The 18,752-nt window shown below is 35.4% G+C and overlaps 1 protein-coding gene across 3 annotated transcripts in view; it reads left to right on the top strand.

Moving 5' to 3' along the window:
* The first annotated feature begins 2,060 nt into the window (after nt 1-2,060).
* The window catches only part of LOC129740620 (leucine zipper putative tumor suppressor 1), a 175,664-nt gene continuing 158,972 nt past the window's right edge, over nt 2,061-18,752 (top strand). For 2 of the 3 annotated variants that reach the window (XM_055732335.1, XM_055732332.1), the window contains exons 1-2: nt 2,061-2,630; nt 17,972-18,348. The gene's annotated coding sequence lies outside the window, so the exon portion shown is untranslated. Of the gene's footprint in view, nt 2,631-2,885; nt 3,261-17,971; nt 18,349-18,752 lie in introns of those variants that run through there. The other variant, XM_055732333.1, reaches the window with a different exon arrangement.

Genomic DNA, 18,752 nt, shown 5'->3' with positions numbered 1-18,752 from the left:
GAAAAAAGTTGAGAGTTTTCGATTGCTTTGTAAATATGGCATTATAAAGTTCATTTTACGCTCGAACGATTGATACATTGGAACAAATATTTTTTTCATAATTTTCCCATGTAACGAACATTTTAAAGTGATGAAAAAAGATCTTCACGTTACATTTTGTGAAATTTTTCAAACAAAGTTCAATTACTCAAACAATTATTTTGTTAAAATTTTTTAAACTACAAGTATTGTTATTTTGCTCATTTTGGCACATTTTTCTAGAACATTTGATATTTGTAAGACATTCCAGTTTCGAGATATAGCTAAGGAATCAAGTATCCCCAGGGATCAAGTATCCTCATTCTCCCCTACAGTTATAATTTAGTACTCCTAGTTTTCGATTTTAAGTTTCTTCACTCTGAATTATATCAGAATTATAACAGACTTTAATGGGATTGAGCTCAGTTTTAACAATAATTCAGTCAGTCAGTCAGTCAGTCAGTCAGTCAGTCAGTCAGTCAGTCAGTCAGTCAGTCAGTCAGTCAGTCAGTCAGTCAGTCAGTCAGTCAGTCAGTCAGTCAGTCAGTCAGTCAGTCAGTCAGTCAGTCAGTCAGTCAGTCAGTCAGTCAGTCAGTCAGTCAGTCAGTCAGTCAGTCAGTCAGTCAGTCAGTCAGTCAGTCAGTCAGTCAGTCAGTCAGTCAGTCAGTCAGTCAGTCAGTCAGTCAGTCAGTCAGTCAGTCAGTCAGTCAGTCAGTCAGTCAGTCAGTCAGTCAGTCAGTCAGTCAGTCAGTCAGTCAGTCAGTCAGTCAGTCAGTCAGTCAGTCAGTCAGTCAGTCAGTCAGTCAGTCAGTCAGTCAGTCAGTCAGTCAGTCAGTCAGTCAGTCAGTCAGTCAGTCAGTCAGTCAGTCAGTCAGTCAGTCAGTCAGTCAGTCAGTCAGTCAGTCAGTCAGTCAGTCAGTCAGTCAGTCAGTCAGTCAGTCAGTCAGTCAGTCAGTCAGTCAGTCAGTCAGTCAGTCAGTCAGTCAGTCAGTCAGTCAGTCAGTCAGTCAGTCAGTCAGTCAGTCAGTCAGTCAGTCAGTCAGTCAGTCAGTCAGTCAGTCAGTCAGTCAGTCAGTCAGTCAGTCAGTCAGTCAGTCAGTCAGTCAGTCAGTCAGTCAGTCAGTCAGTCAGTCAGTCAGTCAGTCAGTCAGTAAGTAAGTAAGTTATTAAATTAGTAAGTGAGCAAGTAAGTAAGCAAGTAAATAAGTGAGTAAGTAAGTAAGTAAATAAGTAAGTAAGTAAGTAAGTAAGTAAGTAAGTAAGTAAGTAAGTAAGTAAGTAAGTAAGTAAGTAAGTAAGTAAGTAAGTAAGTAAGTAAGTAAGTAAGTAAGTAAGTAAGTAAGTAAGTAAGTAAGTAAGTAAGTAAGTAAGTAAGTAAGTAAGTAAGTAAGTAAGTAAGTAAGTAAGTAAGTAAGTAAGTAAGTAAGTAAGTAAGTAAGTAAGTAAGTAAGTAAGTAAGTAAGTAAGTAAGTAAGTAAGTAAGTAAGTAAGTAAGTAAGTAAGTAAGTAAGTAAGTAAGTAAGTAAGTAAGTAAGTAAGTAAGTAAGTAAGTAAGTAAGTAAGTAAGTAAGTAAGTAAGTAAGTAAGTAAGTAAGTAAGTAAGTAAGTAAGTAAGTAAGTAAGTAAGTAAGTAAGTAAGTAAGTAAGTAAGTAAGTAAGTAAGTAAGTAAGTAAGTAAGTAAGTAAGTAAGTAAGTAAGTAAGTAAGTAAGTAAGTAAGTAAGTAAGTTAGAAAATATAGATATTCACTAAAGGAAGTTAAGTAACTAAATGTATTTTAACCAAAATAGACCCAGCCAAATAAAAATAAACTTCCGAACAAAAAGCTCTCTCGAGCTCTGCTCAGGTTTCTCACATGATCGGAGAAAAGAGAGTGAGAATGTTCAAAACAAAAACAAGTCCGCGAATCAAGGCGGGCGAACGGTGGCAGTTGAAGCGTTTGTCCAGACAAACGCTTGCGCAAGTCAAAGCCAACGGAATCGATTGGTAAACCGCGCGCGCACGCTCAGATCGACGAACGGCTGAGTTCAGTCTTGCCGCAGTTCTTGCCGTCTATGGGCGTTCGTGTCTCTTTGGGGTCTCCTAAAGTGGTAACATTCGTGGAGTATAATTTCGGGTGCTAGGACATCTCGACGTGCTTGTGTGAGTGGTGTACATGGCAAACGGGACAAGTTGTCGCGTCGCGAAATTGACCTTTTCCCAATCCCTATGAACGATCATCAATCTCGCGCGGGAATTCAATGCTGGGTCCTAGCTACTGGTACTAGCGGTGGTGTTTTGTGAGAAGAAACAAAAATTTGTTCCTATTTTAGTCGTGGTTCCACATTGGGATTCGGAAAGACTCGCCGCCGTGTCGTCGCGAGTTGGGTCGTGGAGGGCAAATTCATGCATACCGCGGGTATGGAGAATGTGATCGATCAAGTGGAACCGAAAACTTCGCGCAGCAACTCGGCGTGGCTGGTGCGGTGACTCGCCAACTAATCTGTAGAACAGCTGAGAAGGCAGCCAGTGAAGAGATCTCAACCCGAATATCCGGTGTTTCGCGGGTAGTCTTGGCTTGCTTCGATTTGGCCAACTTCTGTGGAAAAAGGTGGTGTTTCCGAAAACGATTTGGTAGGTTTTTTCGGTGAGAAATCTTCCTCTTTAAACCGTGAAGTTCGATTACAGTTGAGTTGCCGGATGATACGGTTTAGAAGTTTCGATATCGAGAGGTTGACGTGCTGGGGCCCCGAACGGGGACATCTTCATCCATCCGTGGCAATGTGCAAGTGAACGTTGATGGGGTATATCTCTCCCTAGCTGGTGGGTTTACCATTGGACGCGTAACTTGGCTTTTTGAATTTTGTTTCATACCTCGAAGAAGCAATCGCACCACCGCCGTTGATGGAGGACGATGAAAGAGCAAAAAAAAAGCTAAATTCGTACATTCGTTCAACTGACCGTGGAAATGCGATGAAGAACTGGCATGTTTGTGATTGGGTGAACCTGAAGGTGTCCAAATGTGAAGCTATTTGAATCTCGAGTAAAGTGATGGTATCTTGAAAACGTATCTAAGTACCCGAAAACCCCCCGAGAGTGCTTGATGGTGTTCGTAACCTTAACGTTGAGATTCTTTTATTGAACTGAATGTTTTGCATCACATGATAGATGGGAGAGTTCGTCGTCTGTCAGCCTTTGAGGGCATCGAAGTTTCTTTTCCTCAAACGGGTACACGATTAGCCCTGATTATGATTGATGTTTTTGGTAATGTTTTTAAAATATTTTTTTCTCTATTGTTACATTTCAATTCTCTTGAAGAGGTAAAGAATCAATTCTGGCTCTCGATTACTATTGGCAACTGAGAGCAAGTTCACTCGTGTTGGGAAAGAGTGGTAGAAATTTCGACACTTGTAGTTCATTTTGAAAATTTTACCATGCCAAAATGTTTTCAAGATCTTTGGGCGTTGTATTTTTTTACAGCACTGTTTCTATTTCAGCCGTATGTGATAGAAACATTGCTATTTTTGCATCACAGTATGCGTAAATAGAACACGTGTTGTAAAAAAATTGATGGCCGCAGACCTTTAAAATGTTTTTGCATGGTAAAGTTATCAAAATGTGCCACAAGCAAGGCCGTGCGAATTGCGAAAATTACTCTTCAATCACTTAAGGCTAGAGACTAATTCTTAATTGTAAATTTAGATTTGAAATTCAATCAACCTTTTGCATATAAACTCTAAACTTGACATACAAAAACCCTACCTCGCCTTTAGAATAGCTTTTTATTCAGAAGTGTAACCAAGCAAATTCATAAATAAACCATTTTAATTTCAAAATTAATTCATCGTATACTAATTTTATACATCAATATCTAAAATCTAGTATCCTTTAGATTATTTCAGTCTCAACTTTCTTCTTGTTCTTCTAAATGCTAAATGCACAAAAGTAATATCCTTCGAGGTGCGAAGAATTTAAAAGCTAATTTTGACTGATTTGGGAGCCCTGGATCTAAAAATACAATTTTTCTTTCAGCTTTTGTTTTTTGAATGACTTTTGCAAATATTTCATAATCATATAAAAAAATTCTGCATTTTTTTTACAAAACTTCATAAAAATACAACATTTAAAAATTAGGGTATAAATCAATTATCAACTTTCCTCTAGACTTCAAGTTATTTTGAGTTCTACAAAAAAAGTTATAGAGGTATTCAATTTGTGTACTTTTTCCTATTTTTAATGAAGTTTCAAACCAAATTGAATTTCAGATATTTTTAAAGTAAAAATCCAATCATTTTGCAAATTTGAACAATTTTTTTAAATAAATTTCTTTTTTATACTTTATTCAGTAATGTAAGAAATACTTACAATAATATCGTTCCAAAATTTTAAAAACTGTAGAAGTTTTTAACTTACTTACTTAATGATCCCGCGCCGATCCTCCGGGGCAAAGACTTCAACTGTTGATGATCGCAGCCTGTAGAATTGAACTTTTTTAATTCATGCATCATCATCTTTGAAATATTATTCCTTAATTGAATTAAATGGATATATTAAACAAATTCAGAATCAGTTTTTTTTTCTGTAACCGTAAATTTGTTACTTCATCAGTTATCAATGATTGATTTCACTTTAAACTGCTACATTTTAAAGCTTATAAACTCCATATCATCAAAACGCAAGGTCATAAACAAAATTTGACAAAAGATTCGAGTTCAGAACGCATAAATCTACCAAATCAATTATTCAATCATAGGCACTAAAATGCTGTTCCTTTAAATTATCAATTTAATTTCTTTTTTCTATTTTTTTTAATAATGAGACGAGTTTATTGAAAAAAAAACCTTCTAAAATATTAAAAAACTTATCTTTTTCATCGATATATTTCGTTTTAATTTTCAAATAAATTTACCGAATTTCAAAGTAAAACTATTTAAATTATTTGAAATACTTGTCTTTGTTTTTCAATTCTGAATTTTTGTGTTTTGAAAACATAATCTTCTGCCTTTGAAACTCAATTTTTCATAATAAAAACAAAGTTTCCACCTTCTGTCTTTTTCAGGATCTAATATTCCAATAGATTGCGACAAAGTATTCAGATCTTGAAATTTTAAACTTTCAAATTTTCGATTGAAAAATTTATAAACGTTTCTCTAATTTTCAGCTTAACTTGTTAGACTACTCATATCCACCTTAAAATGCTTCAATAAGTCTTCAACAATACCACCATTTTCTCATGGTTTTAATAAAAATATAAAACTATATTGTGTCAAATCATTCAATGCATTTCGAATTTCATGATCGCTGGCGTGGCTAAGTAGAACGAGTTCCACATCGCCAATGGTTGCTACTCCGTGATTGATCGAGGCCATCAATTTTGTACAAGGGCCAAAAGAAGGGCCGCTTGGGATAAGCAACTCATTCTCAATGTGCAAAACTCATGCTCTCCCTTTCAAAAATGATCAATAACGGCGCCGGTCACGTCCTTGTAGTCAAAGGGGAATGAAGGCAGGATTGTTAGTAAGATACATTTTATTCCAATTCTCTTCAAAAGCTTGTTTGAAAAACTCTGAAACAATGATAAGTCAGTATCACCAGCTATAGAAACCGTCTAAACATCTGCGACTCTATATTCAAGTATCTCAGGAAGGGTTGTGTTTGTAAGGGAGAGGTTTGGATCAGGAGCCATTTTTGGAAAATGGTGCGATCTTCGTATTACCTACACCTCCTATGCTCCTAGACATTTCCTGAGGAAACTCCTATTCACATCTACGAGGCGTTATTAGTTTTAAAATTTTGAATGAACCCTGAACACTCAAATAATTTGAAAATAATCTCTAACACATCACTGATTTTCAATACGACTCTTGGACCAAAAATGAGTTTGTATTAGTTGGCGAAAGGTAAACATCCATTTTGGTATGGTGCGATATTTGGTAAGTGATCTTCATTGAAAAGTGTATTCTAAATTTCTAGCTTTTTTCCCTTTCTGTTATCCCTGAGCAATTCTCTAATTTATAGAACGGCTTTTGAGATTTTATTTAACTCACCAACTATTTCAATATCCTAAATCTTCACGAACAGTTTTGTATTCAAGAATTATATAACACTTTTATATGATAAACATGATTTAAAGCTTTTATATAAACTTAAAAAAATTTGAAAATTCTGAATATTTTCTTTTGTGTTAAGGATAGAACCGTTCTATAAATTGTTGAATTTGTTTCTAATCTTTGCCTCACAGCAATCAAATTCTATTATTATGCATGCAGAAAAAATCCAAAATATGAGCGCTAATAATCATAGCAGCTTAGCCTACTAGCGACACGTCGCATACGTCGCGACGTTGAAAATAATAACGACGCATCGCAAGTTTCCTAGGATACCTGGAGCATGCGATTGATGGCCTAAGGAAAATGTACAGTTAATAACATAAACAATGTTTGAGTACTCCATCGAAATCGCCTACTGGACTGAAAAAAGAAAAACAAACCTGCGAATGACAGAATTTTCGCTAGTAAAAAAGCGTCGCTAGTCCTACTGTCGCTATTCGGTTTGGTGCTATACACATAATATTATTCCAGAAAAACAATCATCAAAAATGAAATCACAGTAAACGTTGAAATACCGTACTTGAGAGGAGGATTATTATTATTAACATTGTAAATATTTCAATAAATCGTTTTCAATTTGGAACTAATTCTCGTGTAAATTTTTTTTCGATTGCTTAGTAGCTCGATAGTTCTACTTTTGCATGTTTGATTGATTTATTTATTGATTGACTAAATGAACCATCGAAACATCGCAAACTTTGCTAAATGTTTGCTGAAAAATATTTTTTTATTATTTTGATAAAGTTATATCGAATACTAAATACTGAAATTAAAATTGTACACCAAATCTTGCAAATTAATGAAAAATTTTCGCTATTTAAATTCCAATCAAAATAAATTTTAAAAAATATTTTGATGCAGCTTGAATGAACTAACGACAGAACATTAATGAAACAAATAATGTCACATTTTCTGCAAAGCAAAAATGACACTTTGCATATAAATAACCTGTTGTTGTAACTGAATTAAAAAAAACCTTCTGCAAAATGCATTTCGCGGAATCGATGAATTTTGATACGCATGATGAGTTCAAAATAATCCATTGCGTTCGTTAACTTACATAATCCAAATACTAGGTTAAATAAAAAAAAGTCTTTTTGATACGAAATATTCTGTTAAGTATTATTGAATTATGTTGTCTAAATATACTTTTTCTAACTAAAATTTCTATCAGAATAATATGAGGTACTTGAACTGATCACATATGTTAATTGACTGGAATAGTTGGTCTGTTTTGTAAAAAATAAATCGATAAATAAAAAAATCGATAATAGCAACTCTAAGTCAAGATAAAAGTTAGTTTATAAAAATAAGAAAACCCCCAAAGGAACGGACTCACCAACGAATTATCAAACGTCGATCTCAGCCGATGTACAAGGCATCTGGGGAACTCCATCGCTGTCCTGTGATAGGCAACCAGGAATCGATGCTTCTACAACTTTTGGGGAAGGTTAACGAAGGTATCCTGTTCAAACTGCAGTTACTTAATCACTTCCTGTGAAACAATTTTTTAGCACTAACTACACAAAATTGATAAAATAATTTACATTTTGAAACATTTTACATTCTACAGTTTTCCGCTGTCAGAAAAAACGTGTTAGCTCTGATCGCTCACAGCCTACCAAGTCCTATAAACGTTTCTTTAATTTTCATTATATTAAGTCATATATTTTAATTGATAATGATTTTTAATTTATCTTATCTATAATTCATAGTAGCAACTTTAAATTTAAATTTTAATGCACATTGTTAACTAAATTTGTATTATCTTTGTGCTTTCAATATTTACAATTAAACTTGTAATTCATCACACTACAGCGCTTTTTTGACAATTAATCCTCTCATTGAAAATGAAGAAAAGAAATTTAAAATAAGACGAATAATAAATAACAACCATTACCATTTTTCTAACAATTTTTAATCATGGATAATTTTTAACGTGATCTGACATTTATTTGAGAATTCAGATTTTTTTCTAAATCTGACGATTTATTATATGTAATCTATTTCTGTGCATTAATTCTTATGTCCGAAATATATTCAAAATTTTGATTTGCGCTCTTTTTCTGGTGCTTCGGAAATATGGATTTCAAATTTGAAAACAAAACTGCTTAGAATTTATTTTTAAGCAAATTTCTAGCTCAGAACTAGAAACATAATTTTGAATAATTTATCAATGGCCTACCGTAAATAGAATTGATTTTTAACATTCATTCTGATTCATTTTAAAAATGGTGTTTAAATTTTTTCGGTAAATTGCATTATTTTCTGAGTTTGTTTTTATTTTTGGCTAAATTTGAATTAGAATTTTTTTTAACATACTTTACGCTTGGGAGAGAAATACGAATTTTAGATAAGTATATGAAAAATGGCAAAACACATCAAATTAAAAATGTGTTTTCTCGAAATTAGCTTCTTTTTTTAATAAATTAATTTATCTTTCGAAGGCTCGATTGTTGTGGCTGTGATATTTTACGTCTTTCATAAACTTTTATGCACTTATACCCCTTTGGCTACAAGGACCTCATGTATTATTTAAGTCAAAACGATATAAATAGTCGATTACTTGAAAACAGTTTTAGAAAACGAATTTGGAATTTAAAGTTAAGAAAAAAGATTCAGATTTTAGACTCAGATTTCAGATTCAGATTTCAGATTCAGATTTCAGATTCAGATTTCAGATTCAGATTTCAGATTCAGATTTCAGATTCAGATTTCAGATTCAGATTTCAGATTCAGATTTCAGATACAGATTTCAGATTCAGATTTCAGATTCAGATTTCAGATTCAGATTTCAGATTCAGATTTCAGATTCAGATTTCAGATTCAGATTTCAGATTCAGATTTCAGATTCAGATTTCAGATTCAGATTTCAGATTCAGATTTCAGATTCAGATTTCAGATTCAGATTTCAGATTCAGATTTCAGATTCAGATTTCAGATTCAGATTTCAGATTCAGATTTCAGATTTCAGATTCAGATTTCAGATTCAGATTTCAGATTCAGATTTCAGATTCAGATTTCAGATTCAGATTTCAGATTCAGATTTCAGATTCAGATTTCAGATTCAGATTTCAGATTCAGATTTCAGATTCAGATTTCAGATTCAGATTTCAGATTCAGATTTCAGATTCAGATTTCAGATTCAGATTTCAGATTCAGATTTCAGATTCAGATTTCAGATTCAGATTTCAGATTCAGATTTCAGATTCAGATTTCAGATTCAGATTTCAGATTCAGATTTCAGATTCAGATTTCAGATTCAGATTTCAGATTCAGATTTCAGATTCAGATTTCAGATTCAGATTTCAGATTCAGATTTCAGATTCAGGTTTCAGATTTCAGATTCAGATTTCAGACCCAAATTCCAGATTCAGATTTCAGATTCAGATTTCAGATTCAGATTTCAGATTCAGATTTCAGATTCAGATTTCAGATTCAGATTTCAGATTTCAGATTCAGATTTCAGATTCAGATTTCAGATTCAGATTTCAGATTCAGATTTCAGATTCAGATTTCAGATTCAGATTTCAGATTCAGATTTCAGATTCAGATTTCAGATTCAGATTTCAGATTCAGATTTCAGATTCAGATTTCAGATTCAGATTTCAGATTCAGATTTCAGATTCAGATTTCAGATTCAGATTTCAGATTCAGATTTCAGATTCAGATTTCAGATTCAGATTTCAGATTCAGATTTCAGATTCAGATTTCAGATTCAGATTTCAGATTCAGATTTCAGATTCAGATTTCAGATTCAGATTTCAGATTCAGATTTCAGATTCAGATTTCAGATTCAGATTTCAGATTCAGATTTCAGATTCAGATTTCAGATTCAGATTTCAGATTCAGATTTCAGATTTCAGATTTCAGATTCAGATTTCAGATTCAGATTTCAGATTCAGATTTCAGATTCAGATTTCAGATTCAGATTTCAGATTCAGATTTCAGATTCAGATTTCAGATTCAGATTTCAGATTCAGATTTCAGATTCAGATTTCAGATTCAGATTTCAGATTCAGATTTCAGATTCAGATTTCAGATTCAGATTTCAGATTCAGATTTCAGATTCAGATTTCAGATTCAGATTTCAGATTCAGATTTCAGATTCAGATTTCAGATTTCAGATTCAGATTTCAGATTCAGATTTCAGATTCAGATTTCAGATTCAGATTTCAGATTCAGATTTCAGATTCAGATTTCAGATTCAGATTTCAGATTCAGATTTCAGATTCAGATTTCAGATTCAGATTTCAGATTCAGATTTCAGATTCAGATTTCAGATTCAGATTTCAGATTCAGATTTCAGATTCAGATTTCAGATTCAGATTTCAGATTCAGGTTTCAGATTTCAGATTCAGATTTCAGACCCAAATTCCAGATTCAGATTTCAGATTCAGATTTCAGATTCAGATTTCAGATTCAGATTTCAGATTCAGATTTCAGATTCAGATTTCAGATTCAGATTTCAGATTTCAGATTCAGATTTCAGATTCAGATTTCAGATTCAGATTTCAGATTCAGATTTCAGATTCAGATTTCAGATTCAGATTTCAGATTCAGATTTCAGATTCAGATTTCAGATTCAGATTTCAGATTCAGATTTCAGATTCAGATTTCAGATTCAGATTTCAGATTCAGATTTCAGATTCAGGTTTCAGATTTCAGATTCAGATTTCAGACCCAAATTCCAGATTCAGATTTCAGATTCAGATTTCAGATTCAGATTTCAGATTCAGATTTCAGATTCAGATTTCAGATTCAGATTTCAGATTCAGATTTCAGATTCAGATTTCAGATTTCAGATTCAGATTTCAGATTCAGATTTCAGATTCAGATTTCAGATTCAGATTTCAGATTCAGATTTCAGATTTCAGATTCAGATTTCAGATTCAGATTTCAGATTCAGATTTCAGATTCAGATTTCAGATTCAGATTTCAGATTCAGATTTCAGATTCAGATTTCAGATTCAGATTTCAGATTCAGATTTCAGATTCAGATTTCAGATTCAGATTTCAGATTCAGATTTCAGATTCAGATTTCAGATTCAGATTTCAGATTCAGATTTCAGATTCAGATTTCAGATTCAGATTTCAGATTCAGATTTCAGATTCAGATTTCAGATTCAGATTTCAGATTCAGATTTCAGATTTCAGATTTCAGATTCAGATTTCAGATTCAGATTTCAGATTCAGATTTCAGATTCAGATTTCAGATTCAGATTTCAGATTCAGATTTCAGATTCAGATTTCAGATTCAGATTTCAGATTCAGATTTCAGATTCAGATTTCAGATTCAGATTTCAGATTCAGATTTCAGATTCAGATTTCAGATTCAGATTTCAGATTCAGATTTCAGATTCAGATTTCAGATTTCAGATTCAGATTTCAGATTCAGATTTCAGATTCAGATTTCAGATTCAGATTTCAGATTCAGATTTCAGATTCAGATTTCGGATTCAGATTTCAGATTCAGATTTCAGATTCAGATTTCAGATTCAGATTTCAGATTCAGATTTCAGATTCAGATTTCAGATTCAATAATGATGACGGAATTCCACGTAGTTTTTGAGTCTATAGAGAACAGACCGTTAGTAAAATGTTAATAAACAAAAATTAATCCGTCATACGTGCTTAAAAAAGGGAAAAATATATTGAAATGTATGAAGCTCAAATCAAGTGTGTGTTTTGTTTTCCCGATTCCAACATAAACGTAGCAAAATCGGTACAATTGGCCTACGGCACAGTTTTTCACATCCGTGTCCGACTTTACCTGGGAGCCGGTACATCACATTCAGCAGCATACCGGTAGAGCGAAAAGCAACCAAAAAAAGCGCAAAACCGGGGAAAGTTAAATCGAGGAATTGTTGAGAGTTTTTTTTGACGGGGCACATATTACATTGGCAACAACAAGGACCCAATCAACCGCCGCCGCACCGCCGGAATGAACCATTTCGCGTGCTAAAGCGCGAAAGTGGTTCGCCGCCGCTAAATTTTAAACCTTTTTTTCGACGATGTTTAGGGCAAGTAGGAGTATGGACGATATCGCGCCAAAAGTATGGAACCTGTTGGCTCTGTTGACTGAGCGAACCGAGAACCGGACCATATGCGGACATAATCCGGCCGACCGCACGCAGAGATGTCGTTGCCTGGGGTAGGTTCCTTTAATTATACCCAGCAGTAATTATTCGGATATAGAAAGGATCGTTATGCAATTCAAGCCGAAATACAAAGCCAATTTCATTCCTTTTCCACTTGAAGTGCTCGCCAAGTGCTATAATCCCAGAGTTGAAGTCTACTTAACGATCCCAGAGGCCGACGACTAAACATGACACATTGGAAGACTTCCAAACTCCCCGTTTCCAACTTTCCTAGCGAAGCGATACAGCGATAAAGGTAAAGCCAAATTGGTCACGGGAATGGGAAAAGACCTCGCGGCCTTTCTCCTTCGCTCTTCGTTAGCTTCAAGTTATCAAAGAAAACGCAATTCCCATTCACAAAAACCACCTTTATGTTGATTGTCGTGAGACAAACCCGTTTCTTGTCGCCGTTCCATCCTATCCGGGCGAAGGAGAAAAGTGTCATCTGAATAGGAGAAAAACATGCTTAGGCTTTACGATTCCTACAGATGGCAAACAGGCATCAGTATCGGCATCTCCGGGGGTCAGGTGATATACCCACTTCGACCGCGAGAGGGTCTGGAGGAAGCGGATCAGCGATGACATAGTTGTGAAACTTCATCGCGACGGGCAGTGTTCCACCTCTCGCGCCAATTCCTCTGATTGAAGGCGGGACACTAAAATTATTTGGTTTAAGGTTTAAGGTTTAAGAATAAGGTTTAAGAATTAAGGTTTAAGAATACCAGGGTCCAAGGGAGGGACTGTGATAGCTTTTGTATTGATCATTCATGACAACAATTAATATCCCTAATACCAAAAATCTTCACTATACAAGCTTATTGGAATCAATTGAAAAATTGTAGATATCGCGAACTGAAAATTATTCACTTTGGGGGGCAAACTAGGCATCCTCCTAGGCATCCTGAAAATATCATAAGATGCTCGAACAACAAAATCACACACTCATACATCCCCTTATTTTTTCAATTTTCCTAAAACAAGTTAGGTACCTTTCTATCCCAAAACTGGATCCAATCAATAATAAAAAATAATATTAAAAATAAGCGTAGGGGAGAGTGGGGATACTTGATCCCTTTTTCTTATTTTCATCATATCTTTTTGGAAAAATTTAGCAACTCGCACTGTTTTACATTTTCTGACAGCGTGTAACTTCAAGTTTCTACGCTCCTAAAATTAGAACGATACTTGAACCCGTAGATGAACTAGAAGCATTTTCGTGGGAGTAAAAAATTGCGATATTTTTGAAGTTAGGAGAGACTTGATCCTTTATTCAGGAAGCCCTTATCCATGGAAAAAAAATCAAACAAAACCCCAAGATAGAATGTGTTACGTAGTGGATATTGTACCCCTTTTAACTCAATAGTCGCGAGTATTACTACCAGCACTTTTGCGCCATCTGCGATTGCAGATGTGCTAGCAGCCAAGATACTTTGCCCGGACTCTTACCCCAGGGGGGGACAATTTGTTTTCGCGCTCTAATGAGGGAAGAAGCAAACTGGCAATATCGTTGGGAATATAGGTCGGCTCTTTGAAAATCAATGCAAGCGCATTTCAATCCCAAAGATCTCAAGAGAATCAATAAAGTACAACGACTTACCAACGAATTGCCATCTACGTCTTCCGGGTGTCCAAACATAGGCCGTCGGATTGCCTCTTCAGTCGGACTGGGGGTTAGTTTTGAGCCACCACACTTCCGACGACTTCCGATACTTTTACGAAGGCTAACGATCTTCGACTCGCAATGTACTACGGCGACAATTCGAACCACTGCGATTTTCTACTTCGGTTACAACTCCAACTAACTACGACTCTTTAACAACATCCGTCTCAAAACAAGGTTCCAGGAATAGAGAGCTGGCTCATGTCTTGCCAGCTTTCAGGAAAACTTTTCCCACCGCCCTTCTTCTGAGGTTTTCCTCAAACCCAATGCCCAGACAATGCAAAAAAGACGCGCGAGTAGTTTAAGCATTTTTTTGGTGGTCGTAGTCGACCATCCCTTAGTTAGCCATTGCGCTTTAAGGACGCCCTCTCGATCTTAGGTCAAGAAGCGTCGCTTACACTGAGTAAATCTAGATCTTCAAAGAGTTTCACTAAAATTACTAACGATATTGCCAATAAGCTTCGGGAGCATTTGTTGCCACGCAACAAATGTTAATTGACTATTTTGGTCATGTTTGTTCTAATTTCAAAATCTATAATTGTCAGAAAAATAAATCTATAGCTTATTCTCAACCCTTATGACATTGCATATTTACGTGCGCAATTTTTTATAAACAAGAGAAAATCATCTATTTTAGCCCTTTTCTTCAGATAATTGATGGATGAATATTAGCTATTGGATAAATATTAGTAATCTCGTAATCAGCAATGACCACGATCCATTGAGAAGAAGAATATACCCGGATCATTTGTACCCATATATTAGGGATCAATTGTACCCAAAATCAACATTTTAAAAAACTTTTTCTGAAAAAGTTGAGAGTTTTCCATTGCTTTGAAAATATTGTATTTTGAAGTTCATTTTACACTCGAAAGATTGATGTATTGGAATAAATATTTTTGTTATAATATTTCCATGTTAGGAACAATTTAAAATGATGAAAAAAGATCTTCAAGTCACATTTTGTGAAATTTTTCAAACAAAGTTCAATAACCCAAAAACTTATTTTGTTAAAATTTTTTGAGCTTCAACCATTGCTGTTTTGTTCCATTTGGCACATTTTTCTAGAACATTTGATCTTTGTACGACATTCCAGTTTGGAGATATAGCTAAGGAATCAAGTATCCCCAGGGATCAAGTATCCTCATTCTCCCCTATATGTATGTACTGTGTTAAAAAATCGTGCAACACAATATCATGTTAATATTCGAGAGCCGCCTAATAACCGTGCTTTTTGAAAAAACCGAGATAAAAATTGCGTTACGCGAACTTGAGAGGTTGGCCATGAGACGTGAGATGCTAAAAGTGAGACGTGAGACTTGAAGATAAGATAGGAGACATGATAAAGGCCTCAGACATGTGAGATGAGACGTGTTCCGTGAGAAGAGGAACGTTAGACGTGAGACGTATCGACGTGAGCAGAGAGACGAAACATGTGAAACATGAGACCAGAAAGTGAGACGTAACAAGTAGGACGTGTCTTGTGAGATACGAAAAATGTGAGGTAAACACTTCAAAATGTGAGACCTGAAACAGAAGATGAGTGACATAACATGTAAACCGTAAGAGAATGAGAACTGAAAAGAGAGAAATGAGACATGAGAAGTTAGACACGAGAATTGAGACATAAAACATGAGAAGTCACTTCCTACCTCTCACGTTTGATGTTTCCGTCCTACGACTCAAGTTTCACTTCTCATTTCTCGTGTCTTACTTCTCACGTTTTGGGTCTCAGGTCTCATATCTCAGGTATCAGGTTTCGGGTGTAAGGGTTGTGTCTCAAGTCTTATATCTCAGGAATCAGGAATCAAGTCTCACCTCTCAAGCCTCAGAATTTATATGTATGTACTACTACCAACACCGAATATTTCAAAGTATTTTGCATTGAAAAGCTATGCAAAACACCAACAAAATCTTTTTCTTTTGAAATTGTTTTGAAAGTTATTTTTATTGAGGAATTTTTAAACTTATTTAAGCGAGCTCGTTCGTTTGAGAAGCCAAAGTATCCGGGGGTTTTTTCGTGGATTTTAGGAATTAAGGGCAGATAAGGGCATAATGGCCACCTTAAGAAGGATGCTAATTTAACTACACAGATAAAAAATGTAACCTTACAATACAAGTGATTTTACATTTCTGCATCGTCGCTTGACAATTTTTGAAAAAGAGTATAGCAGCTCAACCATTTCTATGAAAATTACATGTCAAAGCACGCTTATTCCAGCGCCGGTGTCAGTTTGTCAGTTTTGTTTTGTTTTCATTCCTGTTCGTTTCCAGTCCCGTGCTGCGATGGCAAAAGATGTTAGTTTTTTTTTCAATCAAACCGTGGTTGCTGATTAAAGGTAAATCAATTTTAAAAATAACTGTAATTGACTTGATAATTTCACACTAATTGCTGTTCTTTACAGGAAATATTGATGCTGAATCCCCAAATCCCAAAGCCCCAACCGTGCGACAATTTTCTGCTGTCTTATCGAACCAGCCGACGAGCCGCCGTCGTCGGCGGAATCGGCAACGAAGATCAGTGCAAGTGTTGTTAATCAATCAGCAAGTGTGATTTAAACGTGAAATAAATTTTTTCTGCATAAAAACGGTGATTTTTTTGATTTTGCGAAACCACTACCTGTCCAATAAGATTCGTGAGATGTGCTAAATAATGTAAATGTACAGTAAACAACAGCATTGAATGCTATCGGGAATTTACATGAAACGTGCAGTATTATCACTTGTAAATAGCCGATTCCTTTCTACCCATGCAGTTGCATGTAAATCTACGTGGATTTTTCTAAGTGTGTATATAAAACAGCTGGAATATGTGAGCTACTTCACTGTTTCTTGTTCAGACTCTAAAATATTCTATTTCCTAACGGGCTAAATCTTGAAAAAGTAGATTGCATTTTATAACATTTTGCCGAAAACTGAAAATCAGTCACTATAGGGGCATAATGAGAACCCCCACTGGGTCAGTATAAGCACCATCACGGTGTCTCTGGGAGAAAACTTTATTTTTCGAAAATTTGCATCGCTAATTTTTGCACCATTCCCCTTTTATTTGAGCCTAAATTTGAAATAATCCACCGGGGGGTCGAGAACATTTTTTTTGAAGAGATTTTTTAACCGTTTTAATAGTTTTTTTCAAAGACAAAATCATACTTATCCCTGTGAAAACGGTCGTTTTACCTTTAGCGTAAATTCAACATTATGGCCTCCAAAAACACTTATTTATGCAATCGAGCATAAACAAAAGGTTGAATTTTTTTAAAATTTTATATATGACACTTTAATCATGTATTTGATACCCGTGTCTAAGGTTTTACAATCAATCAAAAGTGAAAAGTATGAAAACCTTCAGAAATCATCAAAAAGGATGAAAGATTTTCAACAAAGATGTTTGATTTTGAAATCCATGTGAGTTATTTGAAATTTGGGCTTAAATGTAAGACGTTAATCTAATTTGTTTCCTAGTACTAAATATTTGTTCATAAAGTATTCAAACTAACTTAGCTCAAAATATAAAAATGTTCTAGACCCCCCGGTGAATTATTTCAAATTTGGGCTCAAATGAAAGGGGAATGTCCCAGCTTTCGAATGGTGCAATGAATTAAAGGCTAAATTGTCAGATGTAAACTAGTCAAGCTGTGGCTCTTTAATTCAGTTGACTTCATCGAGTTGAATTCGTTGCTATATTCTACGGCAGATAATGCTCATCGTGTCCCGATCTATTATGCTCTATATGCCACAACAACTCTCTCGCCAATGCGCAGTGTTTCATTTCGAGAAAGGTGCGGCTTATCACTTGCTCAAGAAGGATACACTTTTATTTTCGTTTTTGCAATCTTTTGGATGAAAGTGAATTATTTCCGAATCCATTAATGCAAAAACAAGCTCGAAACAGGTTTCACGCCAGCTTTACTTTCGGATTTCGCGAACAGTAGGTATTCTTACGAGCAAATTTTGATCGTTTACTTTTCACGTCTCAATCGATGACCTCTACATGTTGTGTTGTGATACGCTTAACAAGTTTCAGTATCAAATCTGATTTCGCTTCTCTTCTCTTCTTTCCTACAGGAATACTGATCCGTGGGAATATTTATGATCGGCGAAGTTTCGTGTGATCCCGGTGCAGTTTGAAATGTGAGTTTCAGTGTCGTCCAAATAGTGAGGAAAGAATAAGTGTAAGAGAGAAAAAAATTGTACTCGAAACGATCGAGGCTCAGATTTCCAAGTTCACTAGTGAGTTCCGTATCGAAATGCAGCGTTTGGCGTTTGAACCACCCATAGTGAGGGAAGAGAAATACCTGTAGTGTAGCAGATATCAAGTTTGACATTGATACAAGTGGCACACACGGGAAGATAAAAACAAAAAGAAAAACTACCGAGATCAGGTGACAAGAGGTGGAATCCCTTATGGCGAATTGAGCTGGCGTTTTTTTCTGCGAGATATGGTGAGTAGCATTTGTCTTTTTTTTTTTCTCTTGTGTTCGGGGTGATGCAGCACGTGCAGGCTCCCAGGTTTGTTTGGATTCAGAAACGGCCTCGAATAAAACAAAACTAAGCAGATTTCTTTTTCGCGGACGTCGTCGGTACTAATGGTTCGATTAGCTGACACTCTCGGCAAAAAAACTACGAAAACCGTGAAGAAAAACAGGTATTAAGATATTGTCTAAATCGAACGGCAGCCCGGCACTCTTCTCTCACAAACGAAAGATTCATTCGGGACCCGGTGTCGGAACCCGAGTGTCAGACGGCGCGACATCAATGCCGACGAGAATAAATCAGAGGCTCAGCCTCAGCCTTATTTGGCCCCACCGCAACAACTTAAGATCGGCCTATCGGCTTAACTGACACT

The sequence above is a fragment of the Uranotaenia lowii genome, chromosome 1 (assembly GCF_029784155.1).
Source record: "Uranotaenia lowii strain MFRU-FL chromosome 1, ASM2978415v1, whole genome shotgun sequence".
NCBI lineage: Eukaryota > Metazoa > Arthropoda > Insecta > Diptera > Culicidae > Uranotaenia > Uranotaenia lowii.
Note: the sequence above shows the minus strand (reverse complement) of the source record. Positions and strands in the feature narration are given on the sequence as shown.